General features: G+C 33.1%; 1 long non-coding RNA gene across 2 annotated transcripts; it reads left to right on the top strand.

The window, feature by feature from the left end:
- The first annotated feature begins 387 nt into the window (after positions 1 to 387).
- Positions 388 to 17,771, top strand: LOC110030467. 2 transcript variants are annotated; one of them, XR_002294656.1, is made up of 3 exons: positions 388 to 923; positions 1,092 to 1,191; positions 17,387 to 17,771. It is a non-coding gene; the product is annotated as an uncharacterized LOC110030467 (long non-coding RNA). The 2 variants fall into 2 exon arrangements; XR_002294655.1 differs by lacking the exon at positions 17,387 to 17,771 and adding an exon at positions 15,322 to 15,781.
- The last annotated feature ends 1,551 nt before the right edge of the window (positions 17,772 to 19,322 follow it).

Here is a 19,322-nt window from a genome sequence, read left to right as displayed (position 1 = left end):
TTCACACTTCCGAGCGCACAAAGTTTGCAGTTCAAATAGTCGACTCGTTTAGTTTTTTCGATTCACATCGCTTGCATCGTTATTTGTCGAAAACTTACATAAATTTTTTTTGAAACAATCGATCACGGATCAATTTTTATGAGAATCGAATTTAACGCGTTTTTTATTCGATCGTCGATGAGGTCATTCGAAAAACTCCGAAGGTCAAAACGGACTGCACCGGCACGTCCGGAACGTTGAAATTACATGAAAAGACCATCAATTTTGCTATAGTTTTATGCACAAGCAAATAACACACAAATTGAGTGATTTTCAATATTTAATATCACAAAATTAATTAAAAGAGAATATTTTTTTTTTCTAAAATCTCTAAATCCCTAACCTAACCCACGCCTCTCGCCCCCTCTCCTTCCCGTTCGCGAGACAGCCCGAGAATCCGCTCTCCCTTGTCGCGAAGTGGGCAGAGGTCCCCCATGAAAAGCTTCTGAACCCTGGCGCTCCCTTGTCGCTTCTCGCTTCCGCTGCCGTCGCCGACCTAGCCGTTGTCGTCGCCGACCTGACTCCCTGTCGCTACCTCCTCTGCTGTACTGCCGAGCTTTCCTGTGATCTTCAACTTCGACTCACCCCAGGTAAGTTAAGGTGAGCTTTCTCCTCCTCTCTTGGCTATATAAGCCTCTCTTGGGGAGCGATTTAAGGCTGGCCGAAATTTTGAAGGAGAGGGGAGGTGCTGCCCGATTGCTTCTAGACCTACTCTTGCTTTTCTTGTGTGCTCTACACCAAGTGGTAACCTCCCCCATTAATCATTCGATCTGCTTGCTTGGTTGTCGGTATTCTTGTTTGGTGGCTCAATTTTCTTGCTTAATTGCCTGTTCGGCTGCCAAGAGTAGGCGTCAAACATATTCTCCAAGTAGTTGCATCAAAGGGTATCACTTTTCTTTCCTTTCCATGGCCTTTCTTATGTCATTTATTTGCATTTATTTCATTCAATATTATTGCCTGTATGACCTGTTGTGTGGTGTGTATGTAAATCTTTCTAAAAATAATTAGCTTACCCTTAAATTTCCTTGATGGCTTGGTTGATATGCTTGCAGAGGGCTGGAATGGTTGAAAAAGCTATGAACTTGTTGAAACTACGTCATTGAAGGCTGATGTATGTATGTGGGGAAATTTTGCTAAGTTCTTGTAAAGCAGGTAGTAATGTTCAGCTGTCACAATGAGTGGTGATATGCGGCGTGCAATTTTTTACTTTTTATTTATTTATTTGTTTTTACTCATGGGTGCTTTATGCCGAGTTTGCAACTGTGTATTGGGCAATGTTATTCTATGTGGAGGCTAATCCCTTACTTCCCCACCCCTGACTTGTTGAATCAATGGTTGCTCTTTGCTATTTCGAAAACGGGAGGGGAAGCTAAAAAGAATCTTTGCTTACATGGGAAACCTGCATTCAGGTCACGCAATTCTATATGTGTTTCCATCCCAAACACTCAAATTTGTCCCTTTTACATTCATGCCACCTAATTGTTGGATGTTTGCATTGTACATAAACAAAAAAAATGGGGATTTACGTACATACCACCCAATTCTTATGTGTATTCACATAGCTAGCACGTATTCTTTTTATTTATACACGTATGGCATATTTAAATAGCTAACACCTTTTTTGAAATTTTAATTTCTGCATGTATACCTCTTTGTGTTTACACATGAAAGGTTGTTGTAGAGCTATTGTAGAGCTGCTTTATATAATACTTCGGGGGTATTAAAGACATCGTTTCAGTATTGTTTTTGGACTTGATTAATTATTGGTGTGGTGGGTGGTTTAGTACTCCGTTGGAAGATTTAGGGGAGGGGACATTTGATGGTTTGGGGTGTGCTCCTCTTGCTGCCCTACTAGAGACACATACCGTCCTCGTTGTTTCGAAGACTTCGAGTGCCCTTCTAGAGATCCATTTGCTTGACGTTTTAGGAGAGTTCAAGTTGCCTGGTTCTTTGGGCTGATTTGCTTGTTGTAATTGGGGATTTTGGAGGTCGTCGTTGCCTTCCCACCTAGCTCTAGTAGTGGTGGTATTATTTGGGTTAGGAATAGATTTTAGCAAAACTGAGAAAAGAAAGTGAAGAGAAGATCGTCTTGTGGGTTTATTTAAATTTATAAGAGAAATGATATTTAAGAGAATTTACATACTGATCCCGAGAATATAGTTGTGTAAAACTTATATCGTTGACTCTGCTATGCTACGGTGCCAAAAGTTTCATGCAATATTTAATGAATAAGAAATTTAAGCAATTAATGTTGGGATTCTACACAAGCATACATATTATTATCAAGTAATAAAAGACTTTTTTATTAAGCCCCAAAAATCGATCCCACGGGGAATGTTTAAATTTGAAATGATAAATTTATTAGAAAATTCACAGAAAGTCAAAACAAAATTACTGTCACTAATTTAGAATGTTGAGATATTATAAGAACTAAATTATTTAACTAATAACAAAATTGAAATACAAAGTTTAAACAGTAACTATTAAACTATGTTTATATGACGAAAATTTCTTATGAGGAAAAATATATTTCCCACTACAAAGAGTTTTTGGTAAAATTAATTCTGGTGAAATGAGATGGGATAAATGTTTTTAATATGTATTGTGCCAAATAGGAGAAATTTTAATTCTCTACCCTGATGCAGTGCATAGTAAATCATTGGCTAATCTCAGTTTTAGTTCCTAAATCCGTGGCTAGGCTAGGATGATACTGACTCCCACTCTATAGCTCCCACTTCCCTTCACCTGAAGGCTAACTCTCGCTTTAGTTTTTAAACACTAAGACTGAATTGAGATTTTAGTCTGTCACCCTAAAGATTCTCCAATTCTACACCAAATAAAGTATATTTTTCTACTTATTTGCACTTAATTTCATGAAGAAAATTCTCCTTCATGGAATCAAATGTAATCCTCACTCTGTTGTAGAATTCATACTCTATTTCCCGGATCATATGTTTCACAACACATTTTAATAATTCAATTAATCAGATCGAAAAGTAAATTAAGTTCAGCGTTGAAAAATCATCACAATTTATTTTATATTTTAATATTGACACATCCATATTATCTCTTCATTTCACCATATCTCAGAGTAGGGAGAAAGATAAAGTAAACTGCTCAAATTTTATGAGAAAGATATAACAAAACACAAATTTCATATATAAAAGAAAGTTCATACAATACTAACAAACAAATAACACTTATCGAAACTTTTTCTCAAAGCAAATCCCTTGTACCTTCTTCTAGAAAATGTAGGAAGAAGAAATCTCTCACTTTTCTTCTTCTCCAACTAATACTCAAATAAAAGTTTAGAAAATGTAGCCGAGCATTCTTTTTTAAATTGATTCAAGTGAAGCCAATTTTTAATTAGGCATCTCCTCAAGCTTCTCCCCACATCTTTTCTTTTCTTTTCTTTTTCTTTCCTCTTTTTTCTTATGTGTGAGGATTACTATATCCGGATAGCCTTTAATGATTTTGAACTTTACTATTCTCTTTTTAAAGTAAAAAACTTTTCACATTTCTTCACTTAACAAATTTATATTAGCTTAAAGATTTCAGAAAGTTTAATTCTTTTCTTCTTACATGAATTTTTAAGATTTTTAATATTTCAAAAATACAATTTTCTTTACTTAAGATAGAAAAACATAGTTCTTTTCTTTTATACCAAATATCTTAATACCCAAATATCTTATCCCTTAGAATTAACCTTTATTATTGAATTTTTTTACTTAAATTTACTATATATTTAGAAACATAAATATAGTTATCTAAAGTTAACTCCTAATACCAAAGCTCATGTTAAATTTAATTTTTTTTTTGAAAATATAGATAAGTGAGGACAAATAAAATTAAGTTTCTTTCTTTCTTTTTTTTTTAAATTTCTTCCCTCTCGCAAACTTAAATTTTTTAAAAGATTTAGCATGAAGAACTGAAAAAATAAAAGGGTGAAAGAAAACATTAAATACATAAAGAAAAGACATACCTGTTGAAGGTTCTGATTTTGAAACTTAATTCTGAAATACTGCAGATGCTAATATAAAAAACTACAAGACTTAAAACATTAAATTGCGCATAATACATATAAAATCTACTGAGAAAAAGTTAACTATAATACATTTAACAAAATATAAAAACTAACAACAAAATTAAATTGATTTCCAAAAATGAAAAAAGTTTTACAAACTACAGTTTCACAACATAACATCAAAAATAAAACAGTCCCACAATCTAACAACAAACAGTTTCAACAATATAACAAAAACAAATAACAAAATAACAAAGTACATTCAAATATAAACTAAAAGAAAAATCACCAATCATCATCATCTTCTTCTTCTTTTACATTCAAATTCTGCCGTTGATATGAACTAAAAACATGGTGAGTAGGAAACTGAACTGAATGATCACTCTTCATGTATCTCACCAGGACACCATCATACGCAGCATCATATTCTAACATTTGTCGTATCAAATCATCAGTTTGAGCATTTCTGGTATCCATGTTTTGCAATCTATGATCCATTCTCAAGATATCTCCCTGCTGATCATCATCTGGTCCAAAAATTCTCGGTTAGTAGGGTCACTAAAAGTAGGGGTCCTCGAGGTAGAAGGAATATCTCTGGTCTTACTTCCAGACCTCCATCCAACATGAGATTCATATGTCTTTATATTGACAGACCCTATAGGTTTTAGAAGGTCAATCCTCTCTTTCACAGGTCTAAAATCAACTCCTGCCTGTTCACAAAGTGTAAAAATAAGTGCAGGGTGTGCCAAACCATCAGTGGTCTCTCTCAAAGCAATAGATCTAGTGTTCATATAAATAATAGGGTTTACATTTATCTTCATCACTTGCTGAATACAGAAGTTCAGAATAGCTCTATCCTTGGTCACCTCATTATGATGATTTGTTGGAATCATTTTTCCATAAATAAAGTTATGTCAGGTCTTAGATATTACATTAAGCATAGAAAGAGGAAAGTTTATCTTAACACCATTTTTCACTTTTCAGGTTCCTCTTCCATCAGTCGGAAAAGAAATAACCTCATCCAAGGCCTCATTCGTAGCAGAAAATGATTTATACTGGCAACAGTAAACATCTTCTAACTGATAAAACTCCTTAATTTTTCTTGGAAAAAACTCCACCTTTTTCCCACGAACAAATACAAAGTCGTCAGAAGCCTCAGTAAAGTTGGCATAGAATTCTATCACTACACCAATAATCGCATCGGCAGTAAAATAACAGAAATTTTCATACTGTCGAGCATTGATTAATCGCTCGACTTCTCCACCCAAATTTTTAAAACCACGATCCAGAATTACTTTTTTATGCTCAAGTAGACTATTGAATCGAGCACTAGCTCTGAAGCTAACAAATTTTTGTTCATCATAATCTACTTTTCTTTTTTTCTTTGCTCGTCTTGGTGTCATGTAAATCTAGAGAAAATTTTAAAAAAATCTGAATAAATTCCAAAAATTCTGAAAATCACAAGATAAAATGCTTTAAACTTAAATCTACTAAGTAAGCGTTCTTCACCAAAAGATTTCTCAAAATCTCTTAAAAAATTCCAAAATTTTCGGATCTCGACAATGTGAGATAAATTCTCGGTGAAAATAAAAAATTTTTAATTCAAAGTGTAGCTCTTATTTAGAGATTAGAGAAGATGAAAACTAAAGTTCCTTTGCCTTAAAATTGCCTCAAATCCAAGCAAATGCGAGACCTAGGTGTAAAAATTGAAGATTCAAGGTGACTCAAAGGATAAAAATGACGGTTTACGGTGAAAATCGCGAATTTTAAAGGGTTAAAGGCTGTTCTTGGGTTGAGGGCACCGTCGGCGCCCATGCCAGCGCCGTCGGAGCTACATGCAAAAAATTTCATTTTTTCAATTTTTTCAATTTTCAATTTCCTTTCAATTGTCTCCAAAGTCTTTTTAGTGTTATATTTTTTTTAAACATAAATTTTTATCTAACAATAATTCGCAAACAAACATTTTCACAAATAACAACAAAATAACATTTATATATGAAAATACACTTTTACAAACACATTTTTCTAATCACACTTTCACACACATTAAACAAACTAAATTATAAATCAACGTCGAATCGAGTCACAACACCAAATGCTGATACAACTATACACACAATCAAAATTTAGAATTTTAAAGCAAAACAAACTGAATCAAATTCACACAATCACATTAAGTACATAAGTATTTTAAACTTGTAGAGAGTCCAAATTCTTCAATTATTCTGCATGATCTTCAGTGCTTTCTCCTCCTCTAATATTTTCCATAGATGGTAATGAACGTAGAAATTGTAGAAGGGTCGGTACGAGAATAGTAGTCAAATTTTCTTCGATCCATCCTTTTTTCTTTAAACATTCACACTAATCCTGCTACAAATATTCGAGTATGATCAAAATTCTCTTTCATCCTCCAATCTAGGTGATCGAAAAGATACTTAAGATTTATTGCATTTGTAATATTCTGAAGTTCTCTTTCAATTTTCTTCAATTTCTTTTCAAAAGCAAGTGAACTTCCAACTGTTGGTGGCATCAATGGAGTTGAAGCATGTGATAAATGATCTAAGATAGTATCTAATGCTTCATTCCCATTCCCAACATAATTATCATCAATAGAAATCATGGGCTCCCAAGGTAATAAAACTTTTTCCCAACTTTCATATGGAACTTGAGATTGACTGCAAAGTAGAAAAATTGTGAAAGGATGCCCAAGTCCATAAATTGACCTATTCATAATAATACCCATAACCGATTTAAAAATGATAGATCCTACATCAATGTGTTTTTCCATTTCAATGCAATAGTTTAAAATAACACTTTCTTTGGTGACTCTACTAATCTTCACGGTAGGGAGTGATTTTGTAGAAATGAAGAAATTTCACTGCTTAGATATTGGATTAAGCATTGAAGCAGATAAACTAACATATCCTTCATCTCGCATTTCCAAAATATCACTTTCATCCGTCAGAAAATTATAGACATCTTGCATCAAACTCTGGTAGAGATAAAATTTGTATAATGACAGATTGAAATGTTTTATATCATATACAACTCATTGATTCGCGCTGGAGTAAATGGTACAACCTTACCTTGTACGAAGACAACTCCTTTGGTAATTCCATGTAAGTTGACATAAAATTCTTTCACTACTGGTACAACAACTGCAGCGATATTGTAGCACAGAACTTACCATCGTCTTTGTACAATGATTTTATCAATCGTAGAACTTAGATTAATCAATTCGTGATTGACAAAACCTCTTTCCTTGAAAAACCTTTTATTTGTAATAACTTTGTCGTATAATCTTTGTGCGTCAAAACTGATAAACTTTCTTCTATTAAAAACTTCATACCTTGAAGTATTTCTGGAATTTGGGCCATGAAATTTGAACATAGGAAGTTTCTAGTCGTCCAAGACCGTTTTTAGGATTTTAAAAATACATCGCGGTGGTTATTACGGAGCAAAATCCCGCCAAAGTCTGCCAAAATTTGAATCCAGATCCAACAAAAGGGACCAAAACTGAATCACTAAAAAGGAAAATCATATCCAGCATGAGGGCTAAGTCAAATCATCAAGAAGAAACAAAACCGAGCCCAACTTAAGGGGCTAAACTGAACTATCAAAAGGGCAAAACTGAGCCCAATATAAGAGGCCAAACTGAACCCATCAGGAAACGAAATCCAACCACTAAAAGAGGAGGAAAATTGAGTCACCAAACAACTATTCAAATGTGATTATAAACCCAACATATACATTAGAATAAAAGGGGCAACAAGAAGCAAAACCCCAACTCCAAATTGAATTCCAAACCAGAAAACGCACTTCCAACATGTATTTTCACATAGGGGTAGCGAGAAACACGAAAATCAGCCCCAAAATAAGTGCTCAAAACCCGAAAGAATAGACTCTTATATATGTTCGAATAAGGGGTATCAAGAAGCACAAAAACTGAACATCAAAACAGGTGTTCAAAACCAAAAATATACCTCCATTATACGTATTCGAATAAGAGCAACAACAGTGAGAGTAATCATACTGAAATATAAGCTTCTTCTTCATATAACAGTAAATCTTTCCCCGCCAGTTCTAAAATTATCTTCATATTATTTAGAGGTGAAATAAATGGATAATAGCATTTCAAGAGCAAGGCAATCTTTTTCAATAAGCATTTCGTATCCATGGGTCTAGCTTTCTTGAAAACAATTTTTTGCTTAATATTCAATATTGATTAACAATATAAGGGTGACCGGAGAAACCAGAAATGGGGCATCGGCCGAGAGGAGTAAAGGGAGTTAGGGCATGTTTCATTCCCAAGAGAAGAGGAGGCACACGTGAGGGAGAGATTAGAGCTTAGGGATTTTAAAACCTTTTTATGAAAAAAAATTATTATTATTTTTTTTATTAAAAGAAATTATTAAATTTTGAGCAAGCGTGACGCCCTAACAATGCTGTCGCGTCCGGAACGCCGGTTTTAGTTAGGAAGGACACTCATACAGACAAATTCGTCGACGATCACGCCGAATTAACCTCAGTTTGTGCGCGTTGCGACAAACAAAATTATTTTGGTCCGATCGGAGCCGTTCAACAAATAAAAATAAAAATGTTGATCGGTCCTCGCATAAGTGACAACCAAAGTCAAACACATCGCTCGCGGTGGCAAATCACAAGTCAGGGTGTCCACCTATGTCTTTCGAATTTCTATAGGAGTACAATTTGAGCTTCAATATGTTGGCTTTTCAATCGACTCAATCGAATATTGAGGATCTGAAACCGCTCATACGAAACTTCAAAAAGCGAAGTAGCTCGAATTTTTAAGTGGTGTAGATCCCCGTCTAGTCCTCTAAAAGAGTCAAATAAAAAATCCTAAGGCTAGATCCTACGGTATCTAGGGAATGGAAAAGAAGGCCTCAAATTGAGGCCAACAAGATGTTAACTCTTATATTAAAACTTGTGATCGATGTCAACGAGTAGACAATATTTCTTGAAGGAATGAGATGCACCTCAATTATGTTTTAGAAGTTGAGATATTTGATGTTTGAAATTAAATTTCATGGGACCATTTATACAATCTTACGAGAATTTATATAAAATGTTAGCACTGGACTATGTATTCAAACGGATAGAAGTTGTAGTTTTACCTTGATGTGATGTTCAAAGTCTTGCAAAGTTTTTAAGAACAAACATATTTTGTAGATTTGGGATGCCGAGAGTAATCATAACTAACGGGGGAAGACATTTCGAAATGCAATAATGAAGAAGTTATTAAAAAAATATCATATTAACCATAGAATTGCTACTGCTTAAAAGAATATTGGAAGACATTTCGTTTGACTGAATTATCCAATAATGAAATTAAAAGAATATTGGAAAAATCTGTAAATCCAACCAAAATTGATTAGTTAGTCAAACTTGACTATGCTTTGTGGGTTTATAGGACTGCATACAGAATCTTTATAGGAATGTTCTCATACAGGTTATATTTGGGAAAGTGTGTCACTTACCAGTTGAACTTGAGTATAAAACTTATTGGGCTATTAATGAATTTAATTACAATTTAAAGGATGCTGGTGAGAAAAGGCTATTGCAATTAAATGAGCTTGAAGAGATAATGAGTGAATCTTATGAAAATGCTAAGATTTATAAAGAAAAAATGAAGATGTGGCATGATCGGAGAACTCTTACTAAAAATTTTCAGTCAGGGCAGCAAGTATTGCTTTATAATGCAAGGTTAAGACTATTTCTAGGCAAACTTAAGTCTAGGTGGATGAGCTCATTTGTTGTGATGAAAGTTTATCTTTATAGAGCTATGGATATTAAAAATCCTAAAACTGACAAAATATTCAAAGTAAATGGTCATGGGCCAAAATCCTACATTTTAGGTGACCAACTTAAATTAAATGATTTTATGATGTTGGGTCAACCAGAATAAGCACTGGTTACGTCAGACTAATGACATTAAACCAAGCGCTCTGTGGGAGGCAACACATAGTTATCTATATTTATTTTTATTGTTTTGTTGTTGTGTTTGATTTAAAAAATTTTGGTAGTATTTTAAATATATAATGAGTTAGTGATTATTCTAAGACCTTAAAAGATGACTTAGATGTGTTAGAACGCGTATTTAGACGTTAAGTTGACTTGTGCTAAATTGAGCACTGACGCTTAAGCGCCAATATCCGACACTCAAGCGCAGCAGTTAAAAAACATGTGCAAATTTCGGTTTCTAGAAGACTTACCCATGATTTAGTTGCATTTAACGTGGGAGAGCAGTTGTAGGACTTTCCTAGAAGTTATAGGGGAGGTTTAAAGCCTAAAAATAGAAGAGTATGAGGAAAAGTTTCACTACACTTCTATTTAATCCTATATTCTGAGTGAAAAGTGAGAGTTTTGGAAAAATGTCATCTTAGGAGAGTGATTTGAAGAAAAAAGAAAAGGCAATGAAGAAGAAATTTGTTAGTCAGAGTGCATAAGAGTTATATAACAGTTTCCTCGTCGTTAGTATCAAAGAGAGCGGAGAAAATCACTAAAATTGAGGCAGACATGGCTTCAATTGAAGCTAAAGTGATGGAAGTTAACGCACATCAAGGTGCAGCTTAGCCATAACAACTATGTATTTTAAGAACAAATGGAATGAAGGAGATTCAATCAGTGTTATTAACCACCGACCAGTCCGTTCTTTCAGATTTACATTCTAAATGCTGAAGGAGAGATTAATGATAGGTCAGGATTCATTCCACCAAATGGAGATTGAAATTAAGTTAATGGTTTACTGTTTGTGTGTTTAGTGTTTGTTTGTTATTATTAAGTGTGTTTAGTATGTTATTAATGTGATGGTTGTCTAATGTTTGTGTTTAGGAATTTTTAGGAATTTTCTATGTTTGTGTTTAGGAATTTTCTCATCCAATACTATTTGGATTGAGAATTTATGTATTAAAAATGTTTGTAATCATTCGTGAATGAATATAAGTGTTTGTTTGTGTGAAATTTCGTGTAATTTTACGTTGAATCAAATTAGTTAAGATTGATGAATCTTGAGTAAGAGGAGAGTTGAAAGGGAAGAAAATAATTATTAAAGAGCTATGAGTCCATTTAGGGTTGGTTGACTTAGGCTAAGAGTGTATTTCACTTAAATTAAAAAAAATAAAAATTTGTGCACTTACGCCTAAGCACCAAGACCCCGCGCTTAAGCACTACCTAAACCGAGAGACTAGCACCTAAGCACCGAACCATTCGCGCTTAAGTGTTGATTCATGTAAACCAGTTTGCGAACGGTTTTAAGTAACGATTCGATCCAAAAATCTCCTTTTTCACACCTTGATGTCGTCCCCTTCTTCGAGCTTTCGTGATTTTGAAGTTAGGGTACACCTATTTTTAGGTTTTCTTGGTGATTTGGAGAAAGTATTGCTATATTTGATATCTTTAAGGTAAGAGCATCACTTCTATGTAGAAATTTTTTATTTTCACCATGTATTTTGAGGACATTCTTGACCTACTCGAAAATCACTATTCATGGTGAAAAATTGACAAAAATCTATGGAAAGTACATGGAATTGGTAGTTTAAGCCTTTAGGAGTTAATTTTAATGATTTTGAGTTGAATTTGAGTTTATTGTGAATTATATATATTTTTTAGAAATGACTCCAAAAATGAAGAGGAGCAAGGGAAAGACTCAATTTGATTCAAGCAACTTTGTTAGGGCTAGAGCTCAGGATCAATACAGTGATGCACTGCAATCGAGAAAGTTGATTCCTGGGCGATGTTTTAAAAGTCCGGGAGGAGCCATTGAAGATTTGATTGTTCACTGCCAGTGGCAGAGGGTCCGTTGTTTTTCAGTTGTCCCAAATGCGGGAGTTCTATGCAAATCTCCCCGAAGCTAAAGGAGTCATGGTGAGGGGAAAGATAATACCTTTTTCACCTGAGGTAATAAATCAATTTTATCATTTGCCCCGAGCACTTTATATTTTTATTCAAACTATAGTCCTACTGAGGAGGAGTTAGACGATATCATTTTATCTTTGACTGCTATGAGAGAGCTTTGGAAAATTACAAATGAAAGGAGATTTAGCTTTTCCACTTCGAATTCCACTTCAAAGTTGGATGCCACTGCAAAGGCATGACATTATTTCATTTCTGCTTGTTTGTCTGCTTGTTTGCTGCGTACCAATCATCTTAGTGAAGTGACCCGTGATTGAGCAACTTTGAACTATTGCACAGTTCAAACCTATCGACATTGGAGCTTTAATTCATAATGTTACTGCCGTCGCCGCTACTATTGCAGGTTTGAGATTTGCATCCTTGATCTTTTTTTATGCAAGCAGGCTGGAGTTAGATTTGACAGCTGGGAAGAGATCTTGCAACCTATTAAGCACATTACCAATGTAAATGTAAAATCTTATTCACTTCATTCCATTTTTGGCTGGAATGGAGGATTTTCCAGTAGTTCAGCAGCTTCGACATCTCGAGCTTCCACTTCACGTGCTTCTATGTCACATGGTCAGACTTCTAGATCTGATTCTAAATCACAACTATTGGAGAGGATATTGAACAATGTCATTTATACCACTCAAAATGTATTAAATTTAGAAAATTTTGCAGAGCATATGGATGGATACATGAGGAGACGTAGTGATTATAAGGAAGAATACAACTCAGCTATGGAGAACCTCACGAGAGGTAACCAAGATGTAGTTTTTCCTCAATATCTGAGATATCCATCATATGAGCCTGCAACTACTTGCCATAGTGATGAGAGTGATGCAAAGGATGAGGATGTTCAGATTGGATCTATAGTTTTGTTTGATTTTTAGTTTATGTATTGTTGTGAACTTTTGATGGTGCATTTATGCTGTACTTTTTGTTGTGTTTAGAGGTACATTTGTTGAAACTGTTAGTTTTATTGTGTTTTATTTCGTCAAACACTACTGTGATGTATTTGTGTTTTTTTTATTAGTTATTATGTTTTGTGGTAGTAATTGTGTTAGATGTGTTGTTTATTATAGTTAGTTAGTCTGTGTTGAACTTAATTCTGGATCTTGAGAAGGTTTAGAATGTAGCTGATTTGTTACTTAAAAGTTGCATGTTTAAAATTTTTAATTTACTATCAGATATTTTACTTTATGTTGCAGTTATGTATGTTTGTTAGTGTGTTTGTTTATTTTTATGATATCCTCCACTTCATAGAAATCCAATGAATCTCTATATGTTAAGTAAATTAAAATTTGATCAATTTAATTTTCATTTCTATTTTTAATTTTTTTACTTGCATATTTAGAATATAAAATTCCTGCAAACATGTTATTTTTAGTTTCATTCCTGTCTATTTATACATGCTGCTAAAATGTTTTATTTTATTAAAAATTTAAGTTTGGGGGATGAAGAATTTTCTAATGAACTTAAATATTTAATTGTTCTCAATTGTACTTCAAATAAATTTGATTTTGATTTGAAAAAAAAAAATGATCATGTATATGAAGTTATAATAGGGAAGTAAAATTTTGAATATAGAAATAAGTAAGAGAATTTAGATAAAATTAATACTAATGAAGAAAAACTTAAAGTTAAAAATTTTTAGTGTGGAAAATGTTAAGTATAGTGTAACTGTTTTTAATAGGAGAAATTGCATTTTTGAAAAAAAAGTTTTGAAGATTTAGGCTTTTATTTTCAAGACTTAAATTTCTTTGATTGAAAATAATTTTTAAAATTATTGTTATATTTTTAAGTAAAGGAAATATATCAACTCTTTGTTTTAGAAAAGTAAGACTGAAATTCAAAATCATTAAAGACCTATCTAAATATAGTAATCCTTGCCTGAAAAAGAAAAAGAAAAAGAAAAATTGAAAAAGGGAGGTGAAGCTTGAGGATTAGTGCCTAATTAAAAATTGGTTATACATATGATCTTTCTAAAGTATAAGACTTAAGAAAACATTAAGCTTAAGGATATAATATGGTCAATAAAGTTATGCTTAACAAAAATTTTTAAGTGGATATGATAAAATGTCTAAACTCTATATTTGGAGAATCTACAATATTTCTGAACTAGATAAAAGCTCATATTTTTATATTTCTTAACATTAAAAATTTCTAAACTTTAAGTTGGTCTCATTTATTGATATTTCTTTTAAATTGAACTACTATATTTCTACAACAAAATTTTAGAAACTTATAGGGAAACTCATATATATCATGTACTTATTTAGTTTTTAAAGATTGAAGAGTCACTTAATGACAAGTAATATTTTAAGTTTGGGGATTTTGATACACCTAAAATATATAAAATTTTTGTACACAATTTTATGCAGTTTTTGAGATATTGCGCCTTAGTGAAAGATATTTTGTATATTTTTCTTTTAGGTGAGAAGTGATAGGAGTGAAAAAGGAGTATTATTAATTATCAGGCCTAGATCACTACCAAGCCTTAACAGTTTTCAACTTTAAATATTAGGCCTAGATCACTACCAAGTTTTAGTAATGTAGGTGGATGCCCCTAGGACGTTAAAGATTTTGTACCCACCACTAAAGTTGTGCTTGTAGTGTTTAGAGGTGTTTATTCATCAATCATGCTACCTTTTCTAAATCTTATCAAATAAATTTAAATATCAGGCATAGATCACTACCAAGCCTTAACAATTTCAATGGAAAATATGAGAAGTTTTATATGTAAATAAGTTGTGATCATGATTTTTCTCAATGAGAAATATTTTATTGACCGCGATAATGATATCAAATATTAGTTAGCGTTAATTTTCATACTGATAGAACAACTATATGTATTTGATTTGTGTTGGAATTTTCTTATTATAAAAATTAAGTTGATCATTTCGTTGAAAGTGATGATTATTATCATGAATATGATAGTGATGTTTAAATACAAGGATTAAAAAAGAGCGCTTACATCTCAAACTAATAATTTTCCCCAACCTTATTGTAAATACAACAAAAAATATATTCAATTGTCTATATGTCTAAATTGGCAAAAAAAATTATTATTGCTTATGAGAAAAACAAAACATTTACGTGGAATTATGTATCAGTTATGTACATATTATCTCATTTTTCATTGTTTAATACATTATAATTGCATTTATTTTCAATTTGTGATTGTCCTCATATGGTTCGAGTTTACTAGCTATGCAGATAAATAAATTAGATTGTGTGATATATATTTCTCATATTTTTATGATGCAATTATATATGAAAATTCTAATGAAACAATGGATGTTTTTTTTTTTTTCAGTAACAACTATTTGATGGTTTTTTGACAGGCTTTCAAAATTCAAAAAACAACAGGCATTGCCCATCACATTTTCAACTGACGAGCAACCATTGGTTCTTCGTCATGCTGACGGGCAACCATCGGTTTCTTGCCATGCAAGAACCGACAAATAAGTCTTGATCGAAAACCATAGCCGTTGCTTTTTTCAAGAATCGATGGCAATGTCATTATTTCTAATAGGCTAAGGCTGCCGAAAATTCATGAAAATCTTGTTGTGTGCTCAGTTCTCAATGGCGGCATTGCGAGATCAGATAGCGGACGAAATTGCTCGATCATGCCGTTGTTTCTCGTGGGTACTTAACTTTATTTTCGAATATGAAATTATAAACAGGGAAAACAATTCATTTTTTTTTATCCATAGTTTCTCCACTTTTGTGTTTGTCTTGTATTGGCTTCGAGTTTGTAAATTTTGGTCATTGGATACTGTTGGAAGGAGTTTTACTGTTTATGATATCCCTAATGATTGATTGTTTATGTTCCTATTCTTATTGATCAAGCTGTTTCTAATTTGAGCTGATAAGAAATTTTGTAAGTTTCAAATTCCAAATCCTTGCCTAAATAAAGTACATCATTAGTTGTTCGTCCAGCTCACATTATTTGCATGTTAATGGATGTGTGTTCACAATGCAATTGTGGGTGCGAGCGTGCTAGCTAGTGGGAGGGAGGGAGAGTTGATGTGTTTTATGATGTGAAGGAGATTGCACTCCAGAATCTGTTTCCAAGCAAAAAAATGCAATCTTCAGCTCATGCATCGCCAATTCATTGCTGGATTCAACTCTTTTTTGCTCACCATGGCATCGTAGATAGATTACGGACATTAGGGTTTAAAATTCCAGCGAACGGAAGCAAGGTTTTGAATGACAATGACTTCCTCGATGCTTCCATAAATTTTCTATTTTTTATTGGAAACGAGCTCCACTAATGGCTTCAATTTCTTCCAGTAATGGCTTCAACTTCCAGTGCAAAATTATACTGTTGCAGATTTATATATTTTTATTTGGCCACATATGATTTATAAATGTGCTTCAAGTTCTTCCAGTATATGATTTATAAATATACCGTAGGGTGGGAACCTTGCATTTACATATGATTTATAAATATGCTTTATAAAATGTTGCTGTAAGTTGCTTCATTTACGATTATGAAGGTTTGAGAGGCTTGATGGTGATTTATAGTGTAGTTATAAAATTGGTATTTTTTATGTGACATGAAAGCTTTGGGTGGCATAAATGTAAGTAGTAAAAGTTTAGGTGTTATCTATATAAATATATAGGAATTGGATGGTATGTATGTAAATGCCCCATGCATAATTAACCTTCATTATAAATACCTGTAATAAAATCCTACTAGGCTGCCGCTTGTGAATGATGAACCTGATATTCATTATTTCTCACAAGATATTTTCTAATTTCAAGGAATCCAATGGAATCCAATGGTTAGAATAGAAAAAGAGAAAAAAAATAACATTTGGAGTCTTCTCAGCCTTGGATAGAACACATTTCGTACTTGATTGGCGCAAGGATTTGAGTTTCAGAACCAAGTTTCTCTTCTGCAGTCTTCTCGGCCTTGGAGTATAGCTTTGCCAATTGTTTCTTCCTCTCGTAGGCAAACTTGGCAGGCCGCTTTCTCTTCTCCTCTAATTCCTACAAGCCAAATGATAAATCAATTAAAAACAAGAATAATGCAAAAGCAAAGCACAAAAAGCTAACACTAACAAAAGTACATAAACACTACTGCAGCTATGCAAGACACCTATCCAGACTGTTTACTACTTACATTTATGTATTTTTTGATAGATGTGATGAGTTAGTAGTCGGTTTGGGGAGCAAGCCATCACGAGGAAGGGCATTATATCAATTGTGTTAAATCTCGTTGCTTTCCTAGGTGTCTCGTGCTCTTCAAAAATATGCATTTTTACATTTATATCATGATTTCACACATCACAAAAAATACTAATATTTCTTTTTTTTTTATGAAAAATAGATTGAAGATTATGGGTTAGATGTGTAAATACATATAAATCACTAATGTCTTTCTTTTGCTTTTTTTTATAGGAAGAAATGAGCTCAAAGTTTTCAGGGAACTTCAGGCAAGTGCTTTTCCGTGTGGACTGCCTACTATGTTGCTCACACCGCACCAACCACATAGCTACGGTCAATGATTCTACATGTGCCCACGATGGGCAAACAATCCGGTTAGGTGTCAGTTCTTCAGATGGGCAGACATTCCAACCTATTTCACTGCCCATAGTGATCGGAACTCGACAATATCCCAATCGGACAGTCTTGATCGAGGTTCGACAGCATGTCAACCAAAGAACACTACTCTAGACATGACCCTTCTGCATTTTAAGATGAATATTATCATAATTTTAGTTGTAATTTTGTTATATTTTGTTTGTTTTTTATTAGGTATGAAGATAGTCTCCCTTGAGTGAAGAGCACATCTTTTTTTTTTTGAACTGTTATGTAGTGTTTTTTTGGATTTTAGTATATTAAATGTTTTTCCATTACATTATTGTTGACTACATGTGGTCGAAATGATCATTTTTCTACAAATAGTTATAAATCAGCTGTTTTCAAACCGCAGAAACCAAACAGCTTAACAGTTTATTCAGTTTAGTGGCATAATGGTCATTTATCCAGAAACAAACGCACAAACCAAATAAGCAAACAACTTATCAGGATCAGCTGCAAATACAAATCTTATCAAGATAAACTGCTTATCAACATAAGCTGGATAAGCTGCAGCTGCACCAAACAGACCCTTAATGTACTCCTCTGTAAACTTGTATTGGCTTTAATTTGGTCCACCGTATGTTCAACGGGAATTCAAATTTAATTCTCTGATTTTACTACATTTTTTCGTATCCGTTAATGCAAATATTATCAAAATCATATGTAGAATTATGAATTGCATAATGTTTATAATGATAAATTACAATATTACATTGGTCAAATTTTGCAAGTTGATCCCAATTTCCCAGAAAACTAGTTATTTCTTCAACTGCTCCACCCTTTCAATCCACAACAAGGAATTGACTTTTCATTCGACAAGTGAATGCGCAAGGAGCCGCCTAAATACTTTTACCCTATGTAATTAGAGAACGCATATTTGTCAAAATATCCCTTAATATGTTCTTTTTCGAATTCCTCCAAAGCTAGCTGCTCGGTGTTATAATTTTTTTGGGGTATTTAATTACATACATACCACCCAATTTTCGAGTATTTACATATCGAAACCTAAATTTTGTTTTTTATATTTATACCGCCAAGATCTTTTATAACACAAAAAAAAAAAAGACATTTTCTTAACTATCTGAAAGGGAAATATATCTTTTCATACATAGAAAGAATAGTGTGCCTAGAAATTGATATAGGTGTTGGATTTGTAAATACATAAAAATAAGTGGTATATATGCAAATATTTCAATTTTTTATAGAGTGTATTTGGGGTAGCATGTGCGTTCTAGGATAAATAACTTATCCTAAAACGTTGCCCGCGAGTCCACCGAGGGGGTTCGACCCGCGACCTGCATTTAGTGTAAAAATTGAAATGCGTTTTCGGATAAGTAGGCAAAACACGTGAACCAAATGGTACCGTGGCGTTTTTAAAAACGCCCCCGCACTTATAAACTGCCCCAAACAAGCGTGAACCAAACAGGCCCTCAATCAATGTAGATGCTGACCTCTGATAAATTTTTATCAAAACAAAATTAATGAATAGTTTTATTGAAAATTCTAAACGAATTTAATCATAAGCTCATATACACACATATATATATAGAAGACTTTGAATGTAGTTCTTTCGTTGGAAGCATCGCTTTTTCTAGAATAATGGGCAAAGGTTTGATCTATAATTAAAAAAATTTTCTCGAAGGTGAAATTAAAACTAAGATTAAATTAAAGTAATAATAATAATTTGTTGAAGTACAAAATTTAATTAGTACTCAATATTGAAGATTTAAACAAGGGAAACTTACAAACATAT

Source organism: Phalaenopsis equestris, unplaced genomic scaffold (genome assembly GCF_001263595.1).
Source record: "Phalaenopsis equestris unplaced genomic scaffold, ASM126359v1 Scaffold000724, whole genome shotgun sequence".
Classification (NCBI taxonomy): Eukaryota; Viridiplantae; Streptophyta; class Magnoliopsida; order Asparagales; family Orchidaceae; genus Phalaenopsis; species Phalaenopsis equestris.
This window is presented reverse-complemented; position numbering and strand designations above follow the sequence as displayed.